The sequence below is a fragment of the Micromys minutus genome, assembly GCF_963924665.1.
Source record: "Micromys minutus genome assembly, chromosome: 1".
NCBI classification, from domain to species: domain Eukaryota; kingdom Metazoa; phylum Chordata; class Mammalia; order Rodentia; family Muridae; genus Micromys; species Micromys minutus.
The window spans coordinates 164244056-164266171 of NC_137969.1; the positions used below are offsets into that span (position 1 = coordinate 164244056).

General features: G+C 40.3%; 1 pseudogene across 1 annotated transcript; it reads left to right on the forward strand.

Moving 5' to 3' along the window:
- Positions 1-2154: 2154 nt before the first annotated feature.
- LOC308416685 (presenilin-associated rhomboid-like protein, mitochondrial) lies at positions 2155-12058 on the forward strand (annotated as a pseudogene). Its single transcript has 2 exons — positions 2155-2212; positions 11160-12058. The product of its transcript is annotated as a presenilin-associated rhomboid-like protein, mitochondrial (transcript).
- Positions 12059-22116: the final 10058 nt, after the last annotated feature.

The following is a 22116-nucleotide window of genomic DNA, read 5'->3' on the forward strand; positions in this document are numbered from 1 at the left end:
CACTAAGTATATGTATTACACTTCCAGTGGGCTCTTCTTCAGTCAGCAAAGCTACCGTTTCCCAAGACACTCAGCTAATAAGCAGGATTTGTGTTCTAACAATGGTTTTCCTTATACCCTCCTCCTGTGCTTAATATATCTAGCATCATTCTTTGCTGCTCATCAGGATAATACCACCCCACTCCAGCTTAGGTTTCTTCACACGCCCTGAGAATTACTTTACCATTCACATTATGGAGTCTCCCAGACTCTGAATACACAGCCTTCACATGAGCAGAATAAACTATCAGCAAGACGGTTACTCTAAGAGTGGTCCCTAGACAAACAACCTGTTTTCAAAACATGACAAAACAAGTAGACTGGGCCAAAATGTGACTCAACTACATCACTAAGCTTGCTTCTCATTCAGCTGACCTTTTAAAATAGCAACATTTACTTGATGAAAGAAACAGAGCTCTGACTTAGATTCTAGCACTGACTTCTTACAGCACTGCAGATCGGCTCTAGGATGAGATTCATCTTCAAAAGTCTAGATTCCCAGGATGCACTGTAGGACAGCCTGGTCTGATGCCTTCTTCCCTCTCCAGTCTCAACTGCCACTCCAATCAACTCTATGTCTGCTCCATCAGCCCAGATCTGTGCCCAGTCCCCTCTGTCCATACAAATGCATTTACAGGAAGTACAAAAGAATGCATTTGCTCTGCTGAGAAAGTTGAAGCAATCCCACTAAAATCAGGGACTAGACAAGGCTACCCACTCTCCCCCTACCTATTCAATATAGTACTAGAAGATCTGGCAGGAGCAATTAGACAACAAAAGAAAGACAAATAAATATAAATCAGAAAGAAACAAATTCAAAATATCACTATTTGCAGACGATATAATAGTACACTTAAGTGACCCCAAAAATTCCACCAGAGAACTTCTACACCTGATAAATAACTTGAGCAAAGAAGCTAAATATAAAATATCAGTAGCCTTCCTCTACTCAAAGGATAAACATGTGGAGAAAAAAATTAGAGAAAAGACACCCTTCACAATAGTCACAAACAACATGACATACCTTGGTGTGATCCTAAATAAGAAAGTGAAGGATCTGTATGGCAAGAACTTTATGTCTCTGAAGAAGGAAATTGAAGAAGATCTCAGAAGGTAGAAAGATCTCCCATGCTCATGAATTGGAAGGATCAACATAGTAAAAATGGCCATCTTGCCAAAAGCAATCTACAGGTTCAATGCAATCCCCATCATAATTCCAACTCAATTCTTCATAGAGTTGGAAAGAGCAATTTGCAATTCCATTTGGAATAACAAAAAAAACTAGGATAGAGAAAACTATTCTCAACAATAAAAGAATTTCCTGGGGAATAACCATCCCTGACCTCAAGATATATTACAGATCAATTGTGATCAAAACTACATGGTATTGGTATAGGCAGGTAGATCAATAGAACAGAATTGAAGACCCAAAAATGAACCACACAGCTATAGTCACTTAATCTTGGAAAAACGAGACAAAAACATTAAATGAAAAAAGAACAACCTCTTCAACAAATGCTGTTAGTTTAACCGGCAGCCAACAGGCAAAAGAGTGCAAATCAATTCTTTCTTATCTCCTTGTACAAAGCTCAAGTGCAAGTGGATCCAAGACCTCCACATAAAACCAGGTACAGGGAAACTATTAGAAGAGAAAGTGGGGGAAGAGCTTAGAACACATAGGCACAGGGAAAATTTTCCTAAACAGAACTCCAGTGGCACATGCTCTATGATCGAGAATTGACAAATGAGACCTCATGAAATTGCAAAGCTTCTGTAAGGCTAAGGATGTCAAGAAGACAAAATGTCAGCCAACAGATTGGAAAAAGATCTTTACCAATCCTACATCTGATAGAGGGCTAATATCCAATATATACAAAGAACTCAAGAAGTTAGAATCAAGAGAATCAAATCATCCTATAGAAAAATGGGGTATTGAGCTAAACAAAAAATTCTCAACTGAGGAATACTGAATGGCCGAGAAAAACCTAATGAAATGCTCAACATCCTTAGTCATCAGGGAAATGCAAATCAAAACAACCCTGAGATTCCACCTCACACCAGTCAGAATGGCTAAGATCAAAAAAAATTCAGGTGACAGAAGATGCTGGCAAGGACATGGAGAAAGAGGAACACTCCACCATTGGAGGTGGAATTGCAGCTGGAAACCAGTTGGGTAGTTTCTCAGAAAACTAGACATAGTACTACCTGAAAAACCCAGCTATTCCACTTCTGTGCATATACCCAAAACACACTCCAACATATAACAAGGACACGTGCTCCTCCACCATGTTCATAGCAGCCTTATTTATAATAGCCAGAAGCTGGAAAGAACCCTGATGTCCTTCAACTGAGGAATATATATATATATATATATATATATATATATATATATATATATATATATTGTGGTACATTTACACAATGGTGTACTACTCAACTATTAGAAACACTGACTTTATGAAATTCCTAGGCAAATGGATGGAACTAGAGACTATCATCCTGAGTGAGGTAACCCAGTCACAAAAGAACATACATGGTATGCACTCACTGATAAGCAGATACTGGCCCCAAAAGCTCTGAATACCCAAGAAACAATTCATAGACCCTATGAAGCTCAAAAAGACAAATGGCCAAAATATGGATGACTCAGTCCTTCTCAGAAGAGAGAGAGCAAAACACTCACAGAAGAAAATATAAGGTCAAATAGAGGGGCAGGGATTTTAAAAAAGATCATCCAAAGACTGCTTCACTTGGGGAACCATCTCATATGCATTCACCGAACCCAAGCACTATTGCTTATGCCAAGAAGTGCTTACTGGCAGGAACCAGATATGGATGCCTCTTCAAAGGCTCTGCCAGAGTCATACAGATATATCTAAGCATTCTTGCAGCTAACCATCGGACTGAACGTGCAGACCCCAATGAAGGTGCTAGAGAAAGGACTGAAGGAGCTGAAAGGGTTTGCAACCTCATGAGAAGAACAACATTATTACCCAACCAAACCCTCCACAACTCCCATGAACTAAAACGCCAACCATTACGCACACAAGAAGAGACCCATGGCTCCAGTTGTATATGTAGTATAAGTTAGCATAGTCTGGCATCAATGAGAGAAGAGGCCTTTGGTCTAGTGAAGGCATGTTTTTCCAGTGTAGGGGAATGCCAAGGCACATATGTAGAGAGAGTAATTGGGAGAGGAAGCACCTTCAAGAAAACAAGTGAAGGGGGAAGGGGAAGGGAGGAGAGAAAGGGTAACATTTGAAATGTAAATACAGAGAATATCCAATAAAATAAGAAGAAGAAGAAGAAGAATGCATTTGATCTTTCCAGTTGTCATCCCTACAATTATCTTCATCCCATACCTGCTCTTCACTGCAAATTTGACATTCTTCTCCTCGTAATTTATAATCATTTAACCACAGTTCTCTATGTAACATATTAACTCCTAGAAGAGAGGATCTAGATGGACAGCTCCAGCCTGTCTACTTGGGGGCTGTAGATAGAAGATGATTACCTATACCTCAGCTGTTTCATCTTCTATCTAACAGCACCAAAACTTACTTCTTTGAACTTTACACTAAGTATACCTATTTTATACTGTCCTTGTCTCATTTCTGTGGCTTTGATAGAATACGCCAAGAAAAGGCAACCGATAGAAGAAAGGGGTTCTTTGTTTTGTTTTCTTAGCTCCCAGTTACAGGTTATAGTCCATCATGGTGGCAAAGTCAAGGCAGAAATTTTCAATAGCTTTTCACACCACACCCACAGTCAACTGCAGAGAGCAATGAATGCATCCATTTCACTTACTTGCACTCAGATTGGTTTCTCCACTCTTAGCAGTCTGGGAGACCTGCCTAGAGAACATGCTGCTCACTGTGGGCTGGGTTTTCCCACATCAATTAACTTCATTATTAGAATTCTCCAACAGTCACAAACATAGGTCAGCCCAATGCAAACAACCCCTCACTGAGACTCTTTACAGGTGACTCTGGGTTATGTCAGCTTGACAACTCTGACCATCTCGTGCATGAAATAGTTGTTCCAGGAACAAATAAACTCTCAACTCTCAATAACTTGACAACATTGAAGTTTGTTTCCTGATCATTTGAAGCTCACACATAATGAGTAAATAGTTATCTCCAATGGTTCTATAGCATGGGCCAGATTCTCTAATTTAGAGATGGAACCAGCATCTAGGGCCTAGAATTTCTCTTTTGTGTCCTTGTTTTTCATCTAATGATGATGAAAGAAGAAGAAAATACAAGTTTGATTTAGAAGACAGTAACAGAAGTGGCTACATCACTCTTCTCAAACCTATTAACCAGAATCCACTCGTGTAGTTTTACCTGACCTCAAGTAGATGGAGAAATATGACTTAGCTATTTGCCTGAGTGTAAAGGGAAACCTTTTCATGAGCAGTAAGCGGAGCCCACACCATAGAAGCACTGGATTCGCAGCAATTATCAGAAGTTCTTGAGAAATACTTTCTCCGTGAATAAATTACAGGTAAGTGGTTCTTGAGAAATACTTTCTTTCTGAATAAATTACAGCTGATGGCTTGTGCTTGAGCAAGTTATTATTCCACCATATAGCAGGTCTGGAACAGAGCAAGGAGACTGTTGGTACGAAGATATAGAGGAGAGCTGCTTCAGCTAGGCACAATCAAGTGCTACCAGTATCTGTGACAGGCACAGAAAGATGTCTGGCAGACACTGAGGAGAAAGGGCAGGAAGCCAGGCTCCTCTTCTTTAGGAAGCAAGCCCATCTCAAGTTTCTTCATGGGCCCTTTATCTCACCTCCTATGGGATTTGAAATAAGTTGACTCCTTGATAAGGAACTTCTAAAACTCCCCTCTTCACATTCATCCTACAGTTTAGAGGTTTCATTTCCAGAAGCTTAAAAATGAGCAATATAAAGCCTTACATTCTGCTCCTAATGACTTCACATGTTTCCCATATATCTCAAATCCCTAGAAAAATTTTTAAATGTTCTTGTGAAAGGCAAATAACTTTCGCATGTTTTAGCTGAAACCATTCCCCTATAATCCCTTGATTTCATCTTTTCATGGCATCTTTAAACAAAATATAAATCTAGAGCTCAAACAGCTTAACAGACGTCCCTTTAAAGGAATAGTATTTAATAGTGTGACCAATTACATAATCAAAGTTTAGAATGATATTAATAGAAGGTGGTAGGACAGGCACCCAAAACACATCACACTGTTGGGATATGCTACAACTCGCTTTAACTGTTTGCATAGAAGCAAACATTTAGGAATTGAATTGAAGCATTTCTATGTCTATTCTCTGGTTGAAAATAACTATTAAGATCTTTGTTTCCTAATAAGTGTAATGTAATAAAACATCTAATCAAATGACCCACAGCAGATGATGTGAAGAAACATAGAATTCACATCTATAAGCTCAGCCAACATACAAATAGTCCTTCCTGCATACTTGTCACCAATTCGTTGTGAACATGGTCATGCTCAGGGAACAGACTGGCAGGCATCCTTGCTGGCTGCTATAAAGCAGAAAATACACTTTAAGAAACTAAGCTGATTAAATAAAATAGTTTATAGAAACAAATATATACATATTTAAAATACTTGCTTAATACCTGTTGGTGCCAAATATTTGTACTTAGCCTGAGAATTCAGGTGTATTAAAAACAGTGTCTTAGGGTTGCTATTGCTATGATGTAACATGACAACCAAAGGATTAAGGGAAGAAAGGGGTTAAATTGGCTTATACTTCCATCGTGTTGTTCATTATTGAAGGAAGTCAGAGCAGGAACTGAATTATGGGATAGAGCCTCCTAAAAGGAATTGCATTTATTGAAAAGATGGTAGAAAGAAGGATAAAGAAGAGAAATACTATGATGAAGATAAAGAAGGTCATAGTATTTGGCTACAAACAACTTAGAAAAGCAACTCAGAACTCTCAATATCGACAATCCTTGCAACTGACACACCTTAGATGCTTTGTTCCTATCATTCTAGGCCTCTTTCCCCATGACCAGAAACCATGATATGGAGTTGTTCACCAGTCTTATTGGGCATAGGACTGTCCATTGTGCCTAACCTGTGTATCCAACCAACTGGCTTTCTACTGAATTTTCCACAGATGCAGTAGGAACCTGCTATTCACATGACCACCAAGTATCCTCATATCAGCCCAATCAATTTTGCACACAATTGCTCTTTAATCTCTAACCAAAGAAGAGCTAGTGAAAGGCCGCTATGTCATCTTGTAGTAGACCAGCAAGGTAAGAAGAAGGAGCCGCTTTGAGACACAGATGTCTGCACATGATCTAACCAGTAAAAAGGAAGAACATTTTTAAAAAACATTAATAATGAGAACAATGATAAAAGCAAGAGATTGGCTATGCTAAAACTTTCAAATAATTACAAATAAAATCCGGCTCTTTGTAAGCTAGAACTCTTCTGCTCCTGCTCCTTCAGTGTTATTGAGGTGCCCTTCTGACAGCTGGATCTCAATGGAATTTAACTTCTGACTTTTGTCAGTTTGGTTAGCATCACTGACCTAAGACAACTATAAAAATTCATTCTTGACTGTTGCTGTAAATATTAAAAATGATGACTCATTCCTTTAATGGCTCCCCCAAGGTATCACTTTGTGGATGCCACTCTAGTGTGGAGCCAAATGCACTCTTTCACTCAGTCCACAAGCTACACTCTCCAGGAGATTGCCTTCCAGGTGGTTTAGTCTGCCAGCCCTGTTACTTTTGTCCAGGGTGGAAACGACCATCTCGGCCATTGCCCAGCACCAACATGACTCTAAAGCCATATAGATTTTATGGTTGTTTTATATATTAAGTTCTTAATTCATAAATCCTCTACACAATAAGATTATATCCAATAAGCAAAGATACAAACTACCCTTATATATGAGATAGAAGACCTATAAAATCCCTTAAAATATTCATAGCTACCTATCACCAATTAAGTCCATTTGGATCCAGATCACCCTTTTCAAATTCCATCTTGATTTATCCCACAAAATCCCTGCTCCTCTTCCATTTTTCCACCTTTTCCCTGCCTACCTCTTCACTGTCCAATCATGTATCACCCTAACATCAATTCACACTTGTCCAGCATCATCTCATGAGCAGTATACTTCCAAACTCAAGAAAGATTCCATACTGTTCACTGGATTTCAGAAGATATATTCAAGGACTTCAAGAGCCTTCCAAGCATTCAGGAGAGCAAATGGCTTTTGCATATTTTCTCTGTATGTGTACTGAACTGATATACCAGGAGCTGAGGGATTTGTGTCACAAGGAAAGAGAGGTTAAACATAAATAGACCTGACCACATTGTAATCCACAGAATTCATTCTGCAGGTTAGAAATGGAGCCTCCACTGCACAAGAATAGGCAGGTAAGAGATGACATGAAAAAGAAAAATAATAGTTGCATGGATTAAAACAAAACCAAACCAGTGTTATATAGTGGTTTATACTCACGACGCGCTAAAAATTGTGACTACAGTGTCCATGGCCTATGAAGAACCAAGGGAAACATCAACCTCTGAAAAACATTTCAAATGATTCCACTCTTTATTCTTAAGCAGCTGAAGCTAATTTCTTGCATATGCTAGACAAGTTTTCTAACATTGGACTGTATCCTCAGCAATATTCTTATTAAATTGTCTAAGCTGTCCTTGAATTCACACTGTAGTCCACCCTGACTTGATGTTAAGATGCTTCTGCCTCAATCTGTCAAGTAGCTGCAATTTCAGACCAGTACTAGAAGATCCAGCTCAAATAACCTCCAAATATCCAAAATCTTAACCACCCCCCATTTTCTCTCTCTCTCTCTCTCTCTCTCTCTCTCTCTCTCTCTCTCTCTATCTATCTATCTATCTATCTCTATCTCTCTTTATCTCTATCTCTCTCTGCCCTTTTATCTCTCCTTCCCCCTCCCTTCCATTGCAAATTACCTAAAGAAATGTCCCTTCAACCTTTTCTCACTCCCCTCCCTTCCCTGCCACCTCTCTCCACTCCCCTCTACAGATTTTTAGAGTGAAGAAAAACTTCCAGGCAGCAGATTGGGAGGTGGGTGTCAAACTTAGCTGCCAACAGCAGATTTTCATCTGCGAGGAAGAGGTCTGAACACTTCCAAGTTAATCACTTTCTATCCTTTCCCATCTTTGCTTAATTAAGTGCTAGCTGAATAGCAGAAGAGTAAGTGCTGTGGGAATTCTAAGAGGAAATATCAATGAAACTAAAAATGCTCAGTAACTTGTGCTAGTTCTGCTTCAATCAAAATTTTCCCAGCACATAAAAATATGGACCACGGTGGGGGTCCCATGGAAACCTAATATATATGTATGTGAAGGCTATCTAAATGACATCACCAAAGAACAGAGGAGACAGAGTACCCACTGAACAGTTCTCAACAAGAAATGAAGCTCCAAATATGGGTAATGAGTTTTATCTAATTGAGTTGTTGGCCAAAGAGGTCCTATAGGAATGCTCAAACATCCCAGACTACTGCCAAGGCTCTTGGTTGCTCTCCACATTAGTAAGGCCCTATTGCTGATGATAACATCTATACAACTCATTGAACATGAATAAGTCAAGCTGGTGTCTACCTGCAGTCTTCACCCCTACAAAACAGTGTTCATGGTAAAAGAAGGTATTCTGTATTATACCAAAGGAGAAAGGTAAGCACCAACCCAGGAGCACTTAAATCAACAATGGCAACCTGCCTGCAAGATGAGCTGGTACAATAGTGGCACAATGTTTGAAGGTGTAACCAACCAATAGCTTATTTTTCTTAAGGTCTACTTCATGAGATGGAATCCATACCTGCTACAATTCAGATGTACAAGAGCCTGAGACCAGATAGGCCATGAACTTAAAGAAAAATCAAATACTATTCCATTAAATATACTGTTATGTTAAAGGAACATAGCAAAATTTGATTCCTGATGATGTCCTGCTATACTCATAGATCAGTGTCTTGCTCAGACATCATCAGAGAAGCTTCCTCCTGCAGCAGATGGGAACAGATACAGAGACACACAGCTGTACAACACACAGAGAGTAAGAGACCTCGGAACACTCAGTCTGAATGGGACATCTCCATCAAATTTCTCCCCTTGGTGTTCAGGGGAGAGGAAGTAGAAAGAGTGTAAGAGCCAAAGGGAATGAAGGGCACCAAAGAAACAAGACCTTCGAAACACACCACAGCCCATGCAATATGAACTCACAGAGACTGTGACAACTTGCACAGGCTTGTGCAGGTCAACACCACATGGAGTCCCAGAGATGAGAGGAGACAGAAAACCTCCATCTGTAACCCAGAGACTGTCTCCAATTTCAGCTACTTTATGAACAAAAGGTTTATTTTCTATAACGAAGTCTCACTGGGGATATAAGCCATTCTCAAGGTTTGCACATGCCCAGCAGTAGATGTCCAACACAAAACACACTCACTGACATGTTTATAGGTTTGGGAGAGGGGCTGCTTTGTGTTTGGGTTCTATCTTCCAATGTTTTGTCAGGGCTTTTCCCCCCATTTTTTTCTTTTTCCTTCTTTTCTATTTTTCACTCTTTTTTTCTTTCTTTCATTTTTATACCTTACAAGTTGTTTGCATATAATAGATGCAAATATGTTATATATATATGTGTGTATATATAATTATGATACAAATATATAATATTTAATATATAATAATTTATTAATACAAATATAATATAAAAAATATATTGACTACTAGTTTTGAGTTGTTATGGGATTTTTGTTTGGGTGATCTGTGGGTCTGGGCATCTATATGTGTGTTTTATGCTTTCTCTTTGGCTCTTTTGTTTGTTTTGTTCTCTCCCAATTTGTTTGGTTTTGTTTTATCTTATTATATATAATATATTTATTATTATTATTATTATTATTATTATTATTATTATTATCATTATTTAGATGCCTGTTTGTTTTCTAAGAACAAAAAGAATATAGACTTAGATGTGAGGGAAAGGGAGGAATTGAAAGTATTTGGTAAGGCTGTAATCAGAATATATTTCATAAAAAATTCTATTTTCAAAAATTCCAGGTAGGGAATATTTTATATTTGTATTATACATACACATAAGCACACACACACAAACACACACACACACACACACACACACACACACACACACACATGCACACAGGTAGAATCACTTTGTTTCTGATGCTGTGAAAACTTGAATACCAAATTATTTCTCATTTCTTGCACTAGATGATACACAATAAAATATCAAACTGTCATAATGACACCATAACAAATTATTTTCATGCACTACTTATTTGGTTAGCACTAAAAGTACATATACATAAACTGTGCTTTGTAATATTTTATTTACTGCTGTCAAGACAAAAAAACATTAGAACTCGCCCTATTTGAAGATAAAGGAACTGGGGCCTAGAGAAAACAAATCATGGTCACAGAACTAGAAAAATGACAGAATTAGAACAGAAACCCAGTCTTCTGAATGTTAATCTTCAATGTCCTAGTTGGGGTTTCTATAAAACACCACAACCATAAGCAAATTAGGAAGGAAAGGGTTTACATTACTTACACATGCACAGCACGGGCTATGATCCAAACAAGTCGGGACAGGAACGGAAAGCAAAAGCCGTGGGGGAGTTCTGGTTACCAGCTTGTTCAGCCTGCTTTCTTACATAATCTAGGAACACCTGCCCAGGGATGGCACCTCTTCTAACGAACTGGGACCACCCACATCAATCTTCAATCCACAAAATGCACAACATATTTATTTGCCCGGGAGCAAATTTTAGAAGCATTTTATCAATTAAGAGTCCCAATTCCTGAGGCCTGGTGGGGCAGAAATTGGGAAGATGAGGTTGAGAGGTTGAGTGCGAGGCTGGTGCTGTGGTTAGGTGTGGTCACCTCCCTTCCGTGACGGCTACCGGGCGCTCTCTGCGACCCAAGGCCCTGTGGCTGCTAGGACGCAGGTTTAACTTATTTCTACAAAAAAAAAATTATATATATATATGTGTGTGTGTGTGTGTGTGTGTGTGTGTGTGTGTGTGTGTGTGTGTATGTATTTTCAAAAGCACCGAGGAAGGTGAACCTCAAAGATCAAACTCAGGGTCAAGTGGAGAAGGATATGAGAAAGGCCTTGATCCGGCCCCTGGAGGAAACAATCTTTTATCCTTCCGCTACTCTAGAAGAACTCTTGTGACGCCATTTTTCTTCACCATTGGGTTCACAGGCTGTGCATTTGGGTCAGCTACTACTTGGCAGTGTGAATCTCTGAAATCCAGGGTTCATGACTGCATAAAAGCTGACTGGTTGGATAGCTTACAGCCACAAAAGGAAGGGAACCTCGGAAGGAGATTAACAAGTGTTGGAATAGCTGTCAGGCCAGCGGACTGACAGGCAGCATCTATGAGTGCCCTCGAACTCTCCTTGTGGAGATTCCCTGCATGAACCACGATCAGATACTTGACATCCAACCCAGCATCAAAGGTTCTCTTTGTTCTCCGATGTTGTCGACCTTCAGTCATTTCTCCTTATTCCACATGGCAGCAAATATGTCTGCCTTGTTGAGCTTCTCGTCCAGCACTCGTGAACATTCTGGATCAAGAGCAGTTAGTGGCAGTGTGCCTGTCTGCGGGGGCTGTTTCCAGTTTTGCCAGTTATGTGTGTAACGTTGCCACAGGAAGATACGGACCTTAACTTGGGGCATCAGGAGCAATCAGGACCGCTTCTGGCCATCTGAAGATCCCGGAGGGGAGGCTCGCCATCATCTTCCTCCTCATTTTCACCTTCACAGCAGGCAGTGCCCTAAAAGCCATCTTTGCCATGGATATAGCTGGGATGATCCTGGGATGGAAACTTGTGATCAGGCAGCACATCTCTGGGGAGCTCTCTTTGAAATACGGTATATACGGACATGAACTTATTTGGAAGAACAGGGAGCCTCTTGTAAAAATCTGGCATGAAATAAGGACTAACAGCCCCAAGAAAGGCAGTGGCTCTAAGTGAAGAAAAACTGGCCAGTCTGGTGGTGCATCTGATCCTTGCTGCTTGGAAGTCTCAGCATCAGCCACCCCAGGGATTTAAATGTCCTCAGTACATGTCTCCTTAGCAAATTATGACAAAGCTGTGAAATGAGCATTTATTTCTCTTTAAAAAAAAAAAAAAAAAAAAAAGAGTCCCACTTCCCAAATGCCTCTAGCTTGTGTCAGAGGTGAAACTAACCAACACATCAGCTGTGAGGACTCACAGCCTTTAGACATGGCTTCCTTTACACCATCCATCTAGTTTTGATTCATACATGTTCACGAAGCACCAGGGCCATGACTTCAGCAGCAGTAGATGTCAAGTATGTCTTTTATCAAAGGAGCCAGGTACTGGACCAGGAAATGGTTTATATCTGTTACATACTGAAGTCCTCAAAGCACCCCTTTGCCTTCTGTCTCAATGGTACCAAAGGAATTTGCAAATACAGTTGTTGTTGTTGCTGTTGCTGTTTTAACCAAAAAAAAAAATAAGGAAAGTGGAGTGCGGGAGTGGAGAGATGACTTGCTTGGTTGGTAAAGTGCTTGGTATGTAAGCTCGAGGACCTGAATTCAATCCCAGCACCTAACTAAAAATCCAAGCATCATGTTGTGAACATGTAGCCCCTGTGCTGGGAGCCTAAAGGCTCTCTAGACAGACAGTGCAGCTTAATAGCAAATGCTGGGTCGAAGCAAGAAACCCTGACTTATGAAACAAGATAGACAGATCCTAGGGAATAGAACCCAAGATTGAGCTTCTCTCTTTGTGTGCAAACACGTCTGCATAGCTCCTACACACAAACATATACATTTTAAATGCACGTGTGTGCACACACACACACACACACATATACACACACACACAGCAGAAAAGGGGGATTTTGAAACCTTGTAAAACTTTACAGGATAATTCTGGCAGAGAAGCAAAATATGAGCAATACTCATTCTGGATGCTCTTCTGAGGGCTTACGGGGGGAAAAAAATTTCTAGTGGTTCCAACAGCCAGCTGCAGCCCAGACTTATGAATACCTATTCGTTTATTCAGCCACTTAGAAAAGTGCAGGGAGTTTTCATAGAGAGAGCAAGACATTGTGACTGAAAAGCTTACTTCAGGGCATCTAAGAAAGAATGGGCTGCTTCAAATATTAAGAGCTGAGCTAAGACACAAAACCCACAACAAGGAGTCCGTCAGATGCATCTTCATTTGTCTATGGTGAGAAACAGCAGAGAGCAGGAAACGGTTTTCAATTAGTCAGTGGTGCAATACATGCCTGAGCCCTCAGTAATCAACATTCAGAGGTAAACAGGATTCGTCCTAATTGGCAAGCTGTCCATAAAGCCTTTTTGGAACCAAAGCCACCACGTATTGATGACGCCCCATTCAAGTGTCTGAGGTGATTTCACTGAGAATGTCCCTGCCCCGTAGGCTTATATATCTGCACGCTTAGTCCCCATCTGAACTGTTTGGAAGAATTAGGAAGTGTGGCTTTGTTGAAGAAGGTGTGCCACTGAAAGTGGATTTTGAGGTTTCAAAAGTCTCCCCCTCCACCCCCTTACTGCTGCTGCTGCTGCTGCTGCTGCTGCAGCTGCTGCCTGAAGATCTAGATGTAAAGCTGTCAGCTAGTATTCTAGCACCATGCCTTCCTGCATGTCAGCATGTTCCCTGCCATGGTGATGATGATTCTCCTTTCTAAACGTATAGTGACACATAAGCGTCTCGACATGTTGTCATAACATAACCAGCATTTCCATAAGAAACATGGCCTGTTGACTCTGCAGATTTTCCATGGGCAGGACACTTTTCACCAAAGACAACCTCACAGCCAGTTAATGCCTCCTTTTAGGTTCTTCTGTTCACAACTGATTTCTGATTTCTGAGAGAGAGAGAGAGAAAGAGAGAGAGAGAGAGAGAAAGAGAGAGAGAGAGAGAGAGAGAGAGAGACAGAGAGAGACAGAGAGAGACAGAGAGAGAGACAGAGAGAGAGACAGAGAGAGAGACAGAGAGAGACAGAGAGAGACAGAGAGAGACAGAGAGAGAGACAGAGAGAGAGAAGCACGTGGCCCCATCAAAGAAATGTTTCTCTATGAGCCTAGTAAGAACAACTGTATGAGAAGCCAGTCATCTTTAGCAACAGCATTATAGAGTTAATGACAGTCTTTTCATTCTAGGACCTCACAATAAAATCCTGGGGCAGTGGTTGTCAATAAAAGAATGTTTACAGGCACAATAAAGAAAATTAAAGCAAACAAAGAAACTCTGTCCTCTGCCTGGGTTTTTCTGCCCTGAGCCCTCAGCATCGAGGCCACTCCTTTCAGTTCTGAGCCACTTAATACATTCTAAGCCACACTTCTGAAGAACACCCTCACTCTATCCCGATCGCTGCGGTGTTTGGGTGTTATCTGACAGTTTATCTCTAATGAGATGAGCAGCGGATGTCTGCACACACACATTGTCCAGTTTTCAAATATGTGTTGTCACATTTCCAGTTAAATCATTATTCAGTGTTCACATTATAAGAAGCATGAGAATGTTATTCACAGATCAGATAGGCACCATGATCTCAGCTCATTTCCCTAAGAATTGTATATAATTCCTGGAAAATAATATTTACTTTAGGTTTTTCTAAGAGTATCTACCATACAGTTTCCCCCATATGCTCCAACCATGAAGAAATATTCTTCTCCATATCTATGTGCTTTTTTTCATATATGGTGTAATGGGGTTTAAACATGAAGTAGCCCTCCAGAAGATATTGGGTATGGAAAGTTTGCTTCCCAGGTTGAGGCTTAAACTGTTGATGGGTTCATAGTTGAATAGGCTACAAGAGGTGGGTCTAGTTAGATGGAGGGGCTCACTGATGCTTAGCATAGCGGGCGATACCTGAGACCCTTTCCAATTCTTCATGTTCTCTCCCTGTCACCCAGAGGTGAGCAGCTTTCTTACCCTCCCATCAATTCCAATCTCTTTCACTACAGGCATAACAGCAATGAAGGCAGCATGGACCAACCTCATGGACTAAAACTTCCAAAGCCAAAAGCCAAACAGGCATTTCTTTCTTTCTGTTGATTTTCCCAGGTGTTTTAGAAAAGAGGGGAAGAAGCTGACAGACACATGCACCATTGCACAGGAGTGAACACACACTCCTTGACGTCTCTTCTGAGGAGCCTGTGTCTTGTTCCATCCTGACTTTGGTGCCCTCTTGCCTACTACCCGAATCACATGCTGAGCTTTCCCTACCAAAACTTTACTGGTATCAGCTTCTGTGTTCTTTCTGAACAATTCTGGTTCCTGGATCTTACTTATTTCTGGCTTCCTTGTGATTTTATATGTTCATCTTTATGGGACATATCTTTTGGTAGTCCCCTACAAAATGAATACACTAAAAATTGAGTTGATTTTAGACTTAAAATTGTCTTCATGATTTTGAAAAAAATATAAAACACTTTTTTTTGCAAAAAGTTAAAGTTATCCAGTGTGACCTTCTGGTTTCCCACTGATGCTGGAGAAATAAGTTTTCAGCTTGGAAGATGACTCAATGTGTAAAGTGGGAAGACCTGAGCTTGGATCTCAGTGTGTATGTACAAGTGGATAAGTATAAGTTCCATAGATGAGAAGCAAAGAATGGATAGCTAAACCAACCAGATCAGCAAGCTCTTCATTCAATATGTATGGAGTGATCAAGAAAAATGCCAACCTCGGTCCCACATGGATACCTATACTCCTGAAGGCACATACACAGAAACATGTTTACAGGTACACACATGTGCACACTCACTTGTGAAAATGCATTCACTGAGAACAGCACACCACATACACACACACATAAATAAGTTTTAATTTGTCTTCTTTTTTATGTAAACTGCTTTTTTCTTTGGGGAAAAATTCACAACACCCTGAGATACTGATTTTTTTTAACTGTTTTGTAATCTTCTGATAGAGTTCAATGGACATTTATTTAAGTTGATATCCTAAACCTTCAAATACATTACCATTATAGTTTAAATTTCTCTATCAGAAGATTCTAAATAAAAAGAAAAAAATGGGGAAAGGAAAAAGGGGAGATAGGAAAGATGGAAAGGGGATGGAAGTCAGGACAGTACTTCAAGCAGGGCTTGAACCTGGAGACAGGAGCTGATGCAGAGGCCAGGTAGGAGTGCTGCTTACTGGCTTGTTCCTCATGGCTTGCTCAGTCTGCTTTCTTATAAAATTCAGGATCACCAGCCTAAGGATATTCCCACCTGCATTGCTCTGGGCCCTTCTACATCAATTACTAATGGCCTACTGAAATGCTCAGTTTCATGGAACATTTTCTCAACTCAGGATCCCTCTACTCAGATGACTCTAGTTTGGGCTAAGTTGATATAAAACTAGCCAACACACTGCAAGTGTACCTAAAGGGCTCTTAATCAATATAGCTCACAGGTAATTGCCCACGCATGTCTACTGATATATTGTGCACAATAGCCAAGTTATGGAATTAGACTAGGTGTCCGTTAATGAAATATGGAGAAAGAAAATTTTTGGTTCGTCTATATAATGGAGTTCTATTTAGTCGTGATAAAGAATAAAATTATGCTGTCTGAAGGAAAATCGGTGCAACTAGAAATGATCATGTTAAAAAATTGAGACTCAGAAAGACAAATATGGCATGTTCTTTCTCTGTTTTGAGTCTGAGACTTTTTACGTAGGTAAATGTAATTATATATGGTATCTAGGACATGAAAATAGAAGCAGGACTCTCTGTGAGGAGTGACTGTGAATAAAGGGAGTAGGGATGTAAACTTGGTCAAATTACACAATATCCAAGTATGAAAGTGTGTCTGTGAAACCCACCACTATGTATAATGAATATACAGTAATTAGATTTTGTGAGCACGCCCTTGGGAAACAGAAAGGTAGTGCTTATGAGACCATGGATTAGTTTTTAGAAACCAAAAGGGCAACACTTACCCCTCCTGTCAATGCTTTCTTGCATCATACAGAAGCCTGGGGAGTGGGGCAGAATGTTCTGGACTGTGATGTAGAAATGTAAGCCAAATAAACCCTTTCCTCCCCAACTTGCTTTAGTCATGGTATTTCTTCGTAGCAGTAATAACCCTAACAATGGCATGCAGAAACAATATAGCTAGGTCATACGAGAATTCTAGCTTCAGATTTATTTTGAGAGCCTTTTTGGCTTGTTGACATTCCCACCAGCAGTGTAAGGTTCCTTCCCTTGCAAACATTTATTGACCCTCTTAACATTGCCACCTGAAAGATCACATTTGCACACCAAACGTGGGTTCTTGGGACACACACCCCCTCATAGAAATAGCTAACAAACAACAAGGCCAGGAAGCCACCCTCAAGCCTGACTTGGCCCTTTGCACCATCTACAGTTCCAGCAGCTGGTGCTGCTGACTCTGCGATGTAACTCATCTGCATATCTGTACGGACCAGGGTGACTCAGGGAAGCTGAAATGTTTTTAAATGCACACCCATCTCCATATCCGATCTGAACCGTCCAGCACATTCTTTTATTGTCTCAGCATGAAGCATGTGAGGAATGGCAATTATGAGATTTTGAAAGCTCCACTGGCACCATTAGAATGAAATTCATCTTCCAAACAAAGAAGACACCCTTGGTTATGCATACAAATAAAACCTGCACAAAAGCCTGGGCCGGCTACCATTTTTCTCCTTGGTAGAGTGTCTGTCTTTTAGAAGTGAAATTTATTTCAAGGGGTAGCATGCTTTGAAACTTTGTTCTCTGTTGGAAATAGCCTGAGCTCTGGGAAGGAGCAGATAGGGCAATGAGAGGTTGAGAATTACTCATGCTTGTCAGAATAATTACAACTGTTTACTCAATGCCTACTGTGTACTGGGTGCATTTTCTACATAACATCACTCAATTCTCCTCTACGTCTATGAGATAGGTATTGCCATCCTCACTTCATTAAAAAAAAATCACAGAAACATGAAGAAGTAAATTCACTTATCCAAGGAATGGGACCACAATGCAGAAATCACAGGCTGCTGCGATCCTGAGCTGTGTTTTTCTTTTTTCTTTATTTTCTCTTTTTTTTTTTTCCTCTCTTATTTCCCTCAAAGACACACAGAACCTTCCTCAAGCATGAACAGGGAGAAGCCTTGGTTGTCATTCCCCACTGTGGAGTACTAAGCCATGGGTTTCTAAAGTTCACAGATGGTAAGGCTAGGCTGGCTATCGGCTCCTTGCATGGACCAATCTGTAAGATCCGGCAGATGGGGCATCTTTCAGAGTGACTTCTTTATGAAGGAAAGCATTCATAGCAGACTTTAGCTAAGTGGCAAAGTTGAGCAAGATGTTCTCTCTGGGTTGACTAGTAAGCATAGGAAAGAGTTCCCCAGGTTTGAAGGCTGACAGTCACACCCCAGCTCCACTGTCTATGTGACCTTGGCCAAGGCATTTAACTTTCTTGAGTCTCAGCAGGGTTATAGAAGTGACCAGCTGATCAACCTAACTAATATATTATCTAGCTCAAAAGAAATGCAGAAAAGAAGAACTTGTGGGTTATACCCATACCACAGAGAGAAACATCTTACCCAGACCTACCTATGTCTTAGCTGACATATAGAGGCCAGCATTAAAGACACAGTATAAAGACTCTACAAGTGAAAAGACACCCCCCAGACACTCATTAATTCATCCTATCACCATGGGATTAAGGATTTAATATTTTGGTGAGTTATCTCTGAAATCCAAAACCCAGCTCTGGCAAAATAATTCAGAATGGCAATAAAAGACAGGTAATCTGTCTTTTCCAATAAAGTGTGAATTAAGAATGATAAAAACACCTAAGTCACCCTGACTGAGGACACCCTGACCCATCTATCAACTATACATATTTAAAACTAGGAGAATTGCATTTTGTGCAAATAATGTGGGAGGAAAAAAAACCATATTCTTCAAATTAAGTATTTCATAGCTTCTCTGTTTACAGTAGGACTGAAAATGCCACAGAACTAGACAGACTGCATTTTGTTTTGATGGTTCAGACATTTGAATATATAACCCAAATAACCTGTGACTTAGAAAAGGACAAGAAATCTTTCAAACACATAAGATGAGACTTTAAAGTAATGGAGCTGCTTCCAAGAACATCCATCTCAGACTCGCTTTTAAACCAGTTGTCTAGGCAGGTTTGCCCTACAATAAGCTACAGCAATATTGTGTGGATAACTGTTGGCTTCCTCTCCACTCCACTCTCCCATTTAGGGGACTCCCCAAACTCCAGTCCCTGGTCAACTATACCCCTCCCTCCAAAATGCACTGTATCTAAATAAATGGAATTTATGTAACTATTTCTTCATTGCTTTCGCAGCCGTGACTATAATCATGCCCCACGTTGGGTGAGGGCAAATATGCTTTGTTTTATTATTTAACTTTTTACTTTTGGCATAACGTTAAATTTGCAAAAACATTATGGAGTAAACAAATGATTCTTCACCCAGCTTGCCTGAATATTAGCATTTTACTAAAGCACAAAACAATTATAAGACTATATGTGTGGAAAATTAACATTGGTATAATGTTATTAATTAAACCAGGGGTTGGTGTCTTACTTCTAAAAACCATAACGTGATCTATTAAAAAAAAAAATCAATGCTCATACTTTCAAGCTACATCTACAAGTGTGTTTGATTTGTCAAAATATAAGTAAAGATAGATAAAGTAAGTCATCTCTATGGGGAATGTGCTTGTTATGTAAACATGAAGATGTAAGTTCAGAGCCTCAACTCCCACATAAAACCCAGGCACCACAGTGTATGCCTGTATCTCTGGAACAGGGATGGGAGAGAGATAGACCAATCCCTGGCAGTCACTGATCAGCCAGTCAATACAAGATAGGGAACTTCTAGGTTCAGTGAGAGAGTCTTCCTTAAAAATTAGGGTGGACAGACAATATTGTGGACGTCAAGAAGTGCAAGCTGACAGGAACCTGATATAGCTGCCTCCTGAAAGGCTCTGCCAGAGCCTGACAAATACAAAGGTGGATGCTCACAGCCATCCGTAGAACTGAGGATGGGGTCCCTAATGGAGGAGTTAGAGAAAGGACTGAAGAAGCTAAAGGGGTTTGCAACCCCATAATTACAACAATATCAACAACCAGAGCTCCCAGGAACTAAACCACCATCCAAAGAGCACACATGGATGGACCCGTGGTTCCAGCTGCATATGTAGTAGAGGATGCGTTGGGCATCAATGGGAGGAGAAGCCTTTGGTCCTATCAAGGGTCAATTCCCTAGTGTAGGGGAATGTCCGGGTGGGGAGGTGGGAGGGAGCAGGTGGGTAGGTAGGGGAGCACCCTCATAGAAGTAGGAGGAAGGGGGATGGGCTAGGGGGTTCCTGAAGGGAAAACCAAGAAAAGGGATAATATTTGAAATGTAAATTTTAAAATATCAAATAAAAATAAATAAATAAGAAAGAAATAAAAATAAAAAAATTAGGGTGGAAAGTCACAGTATAAAATACCTAACATTTACCTTTGAGCTCCACAAAAGCGTACAAGAACAAGCAAATACACGTGCATATGTGTACACAGGACACATGTGCATGCACACATTTGTTTATGGGAATACTCTCGAGTACGCATGCATACATACACACACACACACACACACACACACACACACAGAATAAATGTACAGATATACAGGTAGCTGTGTGTAGTGTTGCCAAGTTCTTGACTTGTGACCTGTTCAGTAGCTTCCTACCAGCAGCACGTGTGCCTACCCCGTCCTTCCTACTAATGGATATCGTGTTCCACTTCCTAATCTTTATTCATCTGACACATGAGAAGAAGCATTGTGGGATTTCATTTCCATTTCTCTAATCACGAATGAATTTGTACATTTTCCATCATTTGAGAACCATCTGTCTCGATTTAATTAACATCCTAAGGAAAAGCACAGAAGAGAAAATTGGTCAAAATATCCACTCCCCCCAACTGTATGTGGGCAGAAAGTAAGGATCGCAGGTTCTCTGGTCCAAATGCAGCCGTTCTCTTTCTGACCCTCTGTCTGAGAGCCCTGGAATTCACTCTACAAGAAGACACCTGACCCCATCCTCTTCCTCGAGAAACTGTAAGCATGGGTTTAGACTCAATCTAACTTGGAGGCTTTAAAGCAAATCACCTTGGGGCTCTCAGTTTCTTTATTTCTAGAATGAACGCAAGTGAAATCTCTCTATTTCATATACGAATGACTGAGTTAAAGAGACATAAAGCTTCTTCTCAGTGCCCAACCAGCCACCTAAATCATTAGTATGCCAGGACTACCAGGACTACCTTCCCCACCCACACAGGCTACCAAATATCCCCCTTGTGAAATCTGACACCCTCCTCTGCTAACAGCCCCAAAGAAGCTTGAACACAGGCTTTCTTCTTTGACTATGGAGCAAGATGATGGGATGAATTGTTGCAAACCAAAAGGTAGGCACTTGGTCATCTGGAGCAAACAAATAATTGGGGTGGGGAGTACATAAGGTAGCCAGATTCAACCAATAAAAACTTAACATACCCTGTTAAGTTTGAAAGACACTCAGTGACAATGATGTCCTAACTTTAGCAATCTCAAATATTACGGTATGCATTAAGCTAGTTAGCTTGACAGATTGCCTCACAGTTCCAAGAACACATTCCATCACAGTGGAAAAGGCATAGCAGCACGAACAGGTGTCTGGTTCTGTTCTGCTTGTAGCACAGAAGAAGAATGAACAGAAAGTCAAGCCTTGCTACAAAATATCAGGCCAATCCCCAGTGACCTTCTTTCTCCAGCAAAGCTCACCTGCTAAAGGTTCTACAAACTTCCCAAACAGTGCCACCAGTGGGAGACCATACTTTCAAACACATGAGCCTCTAAAAGAACATTTCACACCTACACCACAACAAACACACTCAAAAAATACAATCATTTTATGAGATTTAAGTTTCTGTGGTAAAAATATGTGACACTTAAATTTGAATTTTGGATGAACAATAAACTTGGGGTCATAAATTCTGCCCTCATTCAGTTATCTGAAA